Raw genomic sequence first — 8,025 nt, 5'->3', positions numbered from 1 at the left:
CTTAAAACACATTATAGTATTATGTTCATACAACTGGTTAACAAACAGAAAAAGCAAAATATAACTCACCAGCCTAAATCCCAGAAGATGTCACTGTACAATTTCCAATGAGTCCCAAGGGAACACAGGCATAATAATTTTTCTGCTCTACTCCAGATACTAAACATGAAATATAAAAATAAACCTTTAATTTAACAAGTAACACAACTTATAAAGCAGTTATGTCAATTCTAACTGCAAAGCATGATGAAGCAGGAGATACTAACACCAGGTACAGGTTACATAGGATACAATATTAATTAATTAAAGTAATTTTGAGTTTGTTCAGCTAAATGCAACCTCAAACATTTTATCATGCTTGTTTCTCTGTGTTCTGTTGCTTAATCTCTACCTGGAGACTAATAGTAGCTACCAGGGCTAAATGAAGAGCCAAGAAAACTTAGGGGTTTAAATGTTGGTTCCATCATCCAAATCCTATTCATGTGTTCAAAAGATTCGCAGTATCCTATGGAAAATATAATGCTGAGACTGGGGTCAAAAGAAAAGGTCCTAGACCTTGCCTTGCTAAGAACTCTGCCTCTTGACCTGCATAAGTAGCAATTTTTAAAATGAGGACAATTCCATCCTTCCTCCCTCATAAAGTTGTTATGTGGATCAAATGAGAAGTAGGTGAACGTGTTTTGCATGCTGCAAACCCCTTTACGAATGTGTGATGTTATTATTATGCAATTAATTTTTGATGTCTACTCTTTTTAGCCATAAAATAGCAACAATCCTCCCTAAGACTGCTCTGAGGCAAATGATTGAAAGGCTCATGGAAAAACATTTTTTTAAAAGAGAACAACTCAAAAACACTTCTTTATAGTTATTACATTGCTTACGGTTTCTAACATCTCTTCTGTGCCTTTCACCTCTTACTTGGGGACAAATGTATAAGAAAATCTATCTTTATCTTGTACCTCCCCAATTAACTGGGTTAATTTCTTAAGACCAAGAAAACTCAAAGTTTCTTCCACCTGTAAAGGTTTCTTTGGTTGGTGGGTTTTCTGTTGTGCTTAACTTGTTGGGGGCAGATGGTGGCTCAAATGAGTTGAATAGATTCATTTTACCTATGTAAGTGCACAAAGCCTGAAGTGGCAACAGTTCAACTCATTCCCAAAAAGATTTGTTATTCATTATTTTTCTAACCAGCACATAAAAGTTTTATCCAAAGGAAATGGATTATTACTGAATTAATAAAGGTATGTGCTTCCTCCACTTGGGACCCTGGAAGGAGCTAACACACCCAGAACTATCATTCTGAGAAACCACCATGATTATCGACCTTTGAAACTTCTTTAGATTTAGTTTCGACACCTTTCCTTTCATTTTTTGTCACAAACTATTTTCAAATTGGGTAACCAAGAAACCTAGATAATTAAGTCTGTTCCACCAATGAAGCCTCTGGTTTTAACATAAAATGAATTACAGTGTAACAAAAATTGTTACCTAACAATAATTTTTATTTAACACAATTACCCCCAAAGAATCTCCCCAATCCTAATGTTATAAAGTTCAAATTGATTTCTTATTCAAGTAAATGGATTTTTAATGGGGAAGGGAAATTTTTAAAACCTTTTTTTTTTAGTTTTAGCACCTTCTACAAGCCAAAACCTATATGCAATTTATATCATTTAATCTTAACAACTATATAGTCCCATCAGGAAAATAATACCCCCGTTTTAAAGTATTTAATCAAGTAATACTATTTGAAAGTCAGAGCAAAACTCCAAACCCCAATTTGTCTGTTTCCAAAGCCCACTGACATCACTTTACACACACATGGCTCTGTGTAGTGATAAGCCCAAGTGTGTAGCTTTCTACACAATAATCATGTTCCTGAAAAATGTATATTAATTTTTGTAAGTGGGATCCTATCTTAAATGTGTGGAGGGTTATTTTATTTAAAAGCTCTATTGCCCCATTTGTGAAACGGCTGGAGGAAGGTAGTTTTAATTACTAACTCTAGGGTTATTTCCAGCGTGAAAAATGTCGAAATTCTAAGGCACATACAGGAGAGTCTTATACAAAACCATTCTAAATCATAGACCCTTTCTCCTCAGACCTTATAAGATTTTTTTAAATCAAAAATTCTAAGCCAGGAAAAAATGTATCAGCCAATATTTGCTGGTTATATGGTTGGATGCCAGATACAGAAACGTATCTCCACTTGATTTTTCAGGGCTACATCTATGGCAAAGTGAGATAGATTTCATTTAGACTTTTAGAAATCTAGACTGAAAACCCAGAAAAAGGAACATTAGAAAAAAATTTAAATAAACAATAGTTTTATAAAGCAGTCTAAAATCTCAAACTATCATATAATTTGCACCATGTTTCTGGTGATATGTCCTTCTTTTCAAGCTTTTAAATGCATTGGAAAAATATCTTTTCCAATATTTTTTCAATACTAAAAGGAAAATCAACCTAAAACTTCATTCTGGATTTGAAAGCAGAGGAGCTTTAAAGTAATTATCCAACTCTTGCACTACAGCTGATGTGGAAGTCTAGGAAATGGTTGTAATTTCATAGTAAACAAAGTGTGGTAACTAATTATCCCTATTATGCCAGTGCCAAGCCAAAAACAGAAATACAGAGTCCAAAGGAGCAACACAGGGCGAAACCAAGTTGTAGGAACTCTGTTCCATTTTTTACTCATTTCTGACTCAGCTTACTGTTTGGTGTGTAATTGCACGTTATCCATGCACAGGTGCTAAGAGGATGATGATGATAGAGATGGTGAAAAAGAGAAAAAATTTTAAAATAAAAGGAACGAGGTCAGAAACTAGTATAAGAATATAGCTTCTTTAAGAGACTTCCTATAAAGGAACATAGTAAAAATTATAATAAGGATTTTATTCTCATCTCCCATTAGAAAGAACTAAAAGACTGTAATTCAAAAGTCCCCAAAATATATACCCTCCAAATAACACTTTTAAGATACTTTAAAATCTATAAATCTCTAGCACTTGCAATTGATTTTGGCCAATGTTTTGAACATGAAGCTTTGGCAAAGTATCAATGGATCTTCTCTCAAAAACAGCCAAAGGGAAAAGAGCTCATGTGAAATTCTTACAAGATGGACTAAATACTGCATAAAAAACAAAAGGAAGTAAAACTAACACAACAATGTAAAGCAACTATACTCCAATAAAAATTAATTAAAAGCAAAAAAAAACAAAGGGAAGTAAACAGAGCAAAGGCTAGAGTACATAACGCTTCCAGCTATAAGCAGCTGAAACAAGCAGAAAGTTCTGTGACATAATCCTGTAAGCAATGAAAACAGGAAAAATTAAGCCTGGTCAAGAGCTACCCATAGGCCTCTGGACAGGGAAGCCATGGGTGACTAAGCAAAAGACACCCAACATCTGACTGCAAATGAAGTTTCTACAAACAGAAAAGTCTGCAAACATTAACTAGCAAGTGTGTCAAATTTTCTCAGGCAAGGTGATAGATACCATCACAGGAAAATAAAGAAGAATGTCCTTCAAAAGTTGAGTGACCATATGTCTCAGTTTATAGCCAGTGAGTGCCCTGGCATAATTATTTACAGCACCCCCTTTATCTCTCAAACCCATCCCAGTTTGCTAATTGTATTATCATCCTTCTCAAAAGTAATATATAACAATGGAAAGGCAATGAATTTAAAAAGAAAGGAAGAAAGACCCTTCTGCTTGCATAGTGGCTTTCTTTACAGTTCTGAGTAGTACTTCTTTGGGTGTATCCACTCAGCCATTCAATTATTCATTTACTCATTCAACAATATTTCTTGGGTCTTACTGTGTCCCAGCATTGTACAGGTACTGGTAACAAATATAAAAAGTGAAGCCTGAGACCAGACAAGAGGGGAAGACAGACAGACATGGAAATACATAAATCTAACACATATAACAGTAAACTTGAATGGCATTGGGAACCTAATGGGAGTGATTTTCCCCCAAATATAGAAGCTCCATATGGAAATTTTCAAGCCCACACAAAATCCCTACACACAAAAAAGCCACAAATCTCTGGCTTCATCACAGATCCATTAACAAAATAGCAATATGAAAAATATTAACAAAATATCACTTCCAAAAATCATAAGGTTATGAAGGTGAGCATATAGCCCTCAAGAATTTTGGTAAATAAATCTCACAAATCATTAAAGGTTATATTACAAAAAGAAAGATAAACTTCAGGCAAAGAAAATTGGTAGAGAAGTTACAGGTTCTAATTCTAGTTCCCAAAACAGGAAGGAAAAAAAAAAAAAATGGAAGCAGGTAGTTTCCTCAGAGTGGCTATTTGAGGAGAGACACATAGTGGAAAAGGACTTGGCAAAAAATAGCAATTTTTAAAAGTTCCGTTCAGACTAGTGAAAATATTTTGCTACGAACAGTTTCAGAGATTACTCTAATAATAATAAAAAAAAAAAAGAGGACTAAAACATCTCTCAAGGGCTTCCCTGGTGGCGCAGTGTTTGAGAGTCCACCTGCCGAGGCTGGGGACACGGGTTCGTGCCCCGGTCTGGGAAGATCCCACATACCGCGGAGTGGCTGGGCCCGTGGGCCATGGCCGCTGAGCCTGCGCGTCCGGAGCCTGTGCCTTGCAACGGGAGAGGCCACAACAGTGAGAGGCCCGCGTACCGCAAAAAAAAAACCCAAAAAAACAAAAAAAATCTCTCAAGTAAGAGAACACTGAGCAGAAATAAAATGGCTTAACTGCCAAAGTACAACATTCACAATGAAAGTAAAATGCTTAGCTATACTTATGTGCTCGTATTAAAGGCTACTTTAAAATCATCTTACTTTTCCACTTGCAACTCATAAAAACTAAATCATCAATAATTTTTAAGAAGAGTTAAGTAGGGTGTGACTTTTCTGAAACCATCCTTGACCTTACAAACAAATCATTAACCACACCAACCTGGAAAGACAACCCATGATTGGTTCAGAAGAAAAAAATGTGTTTCTCTTTCTAATATCAGTTCTTTTAATAGTAAATTCCTTAAAGGGCAGCATTCATTTTCTTTCTACTTCTACTAGTAGAAATTAAAGAAATTACCAGTGGCTTATCATTATGTGAAATCATCCTTCTACTTTTAGAAAAAAATTCAGTTTCACTACAAATATGACTGACAGTAACTGGAACTGCACGTCTACATGCAGTCTTTACAAGAAATTTGCCCTTTAGGAAACATAAGTGAAATGGGACAGGTGTACACAGTGGAATCGGCTAACGTTCCAGATGAAAGCTTAAAACCAAGAACTTATTTTGATACGCTGGTGACGAAATCAGAGCTCTCTCTGGAGGAAACGAGCTGATTTTCCCCCAGAGGATATAAATCAGCAAAAAAAAAAAAAAAAAAAAAGGGCTTCCCTGGTGGCGCAGTGGTTGAGAGTCCGCCTGCCGATGCAGGGGACACGGGTTCGTGCCCCGGTCTGGGAAGATCCCACATGCCGCGGAGCGGCTGGGCCCGTGAGCCATGGCCGCTGAGCCTGCGCGTCCGGAGCCTGTCCTCCGCAACGGGAGAGGCCACAACAGTGAGAGGCCCGCGTAACGCATAAAAAAATAAATAAATAAAAATAAAAAAAAAATAAAAAAAAAAAATAATAAAAAAAAAAAAAAAAAAAGATTTAATCCTGTATATAAGGTTTTATTACTCCCACCACACTAAATACTTTTAAGGGTTAATGTGCCCACTAGCTCTCCAAAGTATACAAAATTATACAGAGAAAGTAAACAAAGTCACTGACCATTATGTAAGGTCAATAAATACCCTCTGTCTTATACCCTGGAAGAGATACTACTAAACAGTCTAATTTACAATTAAATAACCTAAAATGTTGGCAGAAGCATATTCTAAACACCAGTTCTTATCAAATCAAGAGGTTTCCGGGATCATTAATCCTTGTATTTCATGCTGGTCATTTTATTAAGTTTATAATGCATACACAGTTACATAATTAAAACACTGAGAAATCTGTGAAACATTCATTAAGTATAATTGTGTAAGCGTAAATCATGGTCTTGAATTAAGAAAGTACCAAAAGCTTCACAATAATAACCAATACTGTATTTTGAAATGACTGGGAAAATAAACTTTGGGAAGAGGTCATTTCTATCTCCTTAGTGTCTAATCTGCTCTACAGGGTTAAAAAAAATAAATAAAGCAACTTACAAGTGAACTGTAGTGTGGCTTATCTGAGAAAAACAATGTAAAATGAAGAGTCTAGAAACGTCGGAAATGTTGTGCAAGAGCTGTTCTTTTGGCTAGGAGTAGCGAGCACGCTATAAAATGCTACTGCCTCCATTCTTCCTCTTTCCTCAAATGATTAAAAAGTTCCCAGTCCCAGTGTTAACCTGTGCGCCACAGCCATACACATACACACTCAGCATCTTGGCTCGACACAAATCAGTAACCAACCCGAGTGCAAACTGGCGTGGCTGGAGAAGCAGAGACACCCTAAGGATGTGGAACATTTACAAGGAGAAAGGGACAGGGCCATCATTCCCTTCGTGTTCCCATCTCCTTTCTGGCAGAGATTTGCAGATTCCACCACTAGAGTTTGGCAGCTTCACAATGGGGCCGCCTTCTCAAGGTCTGACTGCCGCCCGCCCGGAAACCCCTTTCCTCCGCTTTCCACCTGGCCCAAAGTTCACCCGCGACAGGTGGGGCGAGGGCGGCGATGCCCAAGGACATCTGCCGCTTTCGCTTCTGGCCAGCACCCGGCCCGAATCCACACGCGCGCCCCCGGCCACGGCCGGTCTGCCCGCCCCCGCCAAACCGGCAGACACGCAGCGGGCGCTGGCTGCGGGTTCCCGGACGGCCTCGCCCCCCAGACTGCTGCGCGGACGAGGAGGGCAGGCGAGATAAGGCTGCCACGGATTGCCCCGAGGTGCTATCTGGCCCGGGCAGTCGCACCCGGCGCTCGGCCCGCGCAGGCAGCCAGAGGCGCAGCAGGCCCGGGAAGGACCTACTTCTTAATGGGGCCCCCAGGCCCGCTGCCCCGCGATGAGGCCACGGCGGCGGATGATCCAGCGTGCGCGCCAACGCGCGCCGACTTCCGCACCGCCGCACCGCGGGAGACGCGTAATGGGTCGTCGAGTCCCGCACCTCCCCGGCGAGCGTACGCCGCGCGCACACGGGGGCGCACGCCCCTGCACCCTCACTCACACGCGCTGCACACTCACGGCGTCTCCGACCCCACCCTGGACCAAGAAACTGCGGGCTCCCGGCACCCCGCCAGGGCCCCACCCAGTCCACCAGACTCTACCCCCCTGCTCGGGCGCCGGCGGACCAGACCGCCGAGGCCAAGGGCCGCTGAGGCCGCCCGCCGTCCATCCCGGAGGCCTGCCCGGTCAGGGTTCCTCAGCACCGCGCGGGCACCGCGCGCCCGGCCCCGAGACGAGGCAGGGAGGAAGGGGCGGCGCCACGACTGGGGCTGGCACCGAGGATCGAGGACTGGGGCAACCCCCCTAACCCACGCACCCACCCACCCATCATCATCATCACCACCACCACCACCACCACCACCACCTTTTCTGCAGCACAAAAGGTTGCAGAAGGAACCGCCGTCCCCGTCAACCTACCAGTGGCCCACAGCTCGGCCGCCTCCGCCGTGCTTGGGGTCGCGGAGACTGAGACAAGGGCTCGGGAGGCGCAGGGCTGCGGCGTCGAGGTCCGGGCTGAGGCCGCCAGCCGAGCCAGCCGGGTACCCTCTCCGCTCCCACCGCGCTCGGCGCCAGCTACGGCCCGGCGTTGTCCCCGCCTCCTTCTCCTCCTCCGCCGCCGCCGCCGCACGCCTTCCCGCCCTCCTCCCTCTGGCTGCAGAGGCGCAGCCCGTCAGCGCTGAGCCCGCCTCCTGCGCCCAGCTCACACACCCCGAGGAAGGGCGGACCCGAGAGAGAAAGGCGCTCGGGAGCTGGAAGAAGGGGGCTGGGGAGAGGGGAGTGGAGCTGCCGGCTGCGGTGGTTGAGGGGGAGGGGGAGGAGGGGGAGGAGGAG

At 42.8% G+C, this 8,025-nt stretch overlaps 1 protein-coding gene across 1 annotated transcript in view; it reads right to left on the bottom strand.

Annotated features, from left to right (window-relative positions):
- The window catches only part of MACIR (macrophage immunometabolism regulator), a 17,074-nt gene extending 9,303 nt beyond the window's left edge, over positions 1-7,771 (bottom strand). The window contains exons 1-2 of the mRNA XM_065875289.1: positions 7,612-7,771; positions 70-159 (exon numbers count right to left, since the gene is read on the bottom strand). The gene's annotated coding sequence lies outside the window, so the exon portion shown is untranslated. The remainder of the gene's footprint in view (positions 1-69; positions 160-7,611) is intronic.
- Between the last annotated feature and the right edge of the window lie 254 nt (positions 7,772-8,025).

Source organism: Phocoena phocoena, chromosome 3, assembly GCF_963924675.1.
Source record: "Phocoena phocoena chromosome 3, mPhoPho1.1, whole genome shotgun sequence".
NCBI classification, from domain to species: domain Eukaryota; kingdom Metazoa; phylum Chordata; class Mammalia; order Artiodactyla; family Phocoenidae; genus Phocoena; species Phocoena phocoena.
The sequence above is the reverse complement of the archived record's forward strand: the minus strand, read 5'-3'. Positions and strand labels throughout refer to the sequence as shown.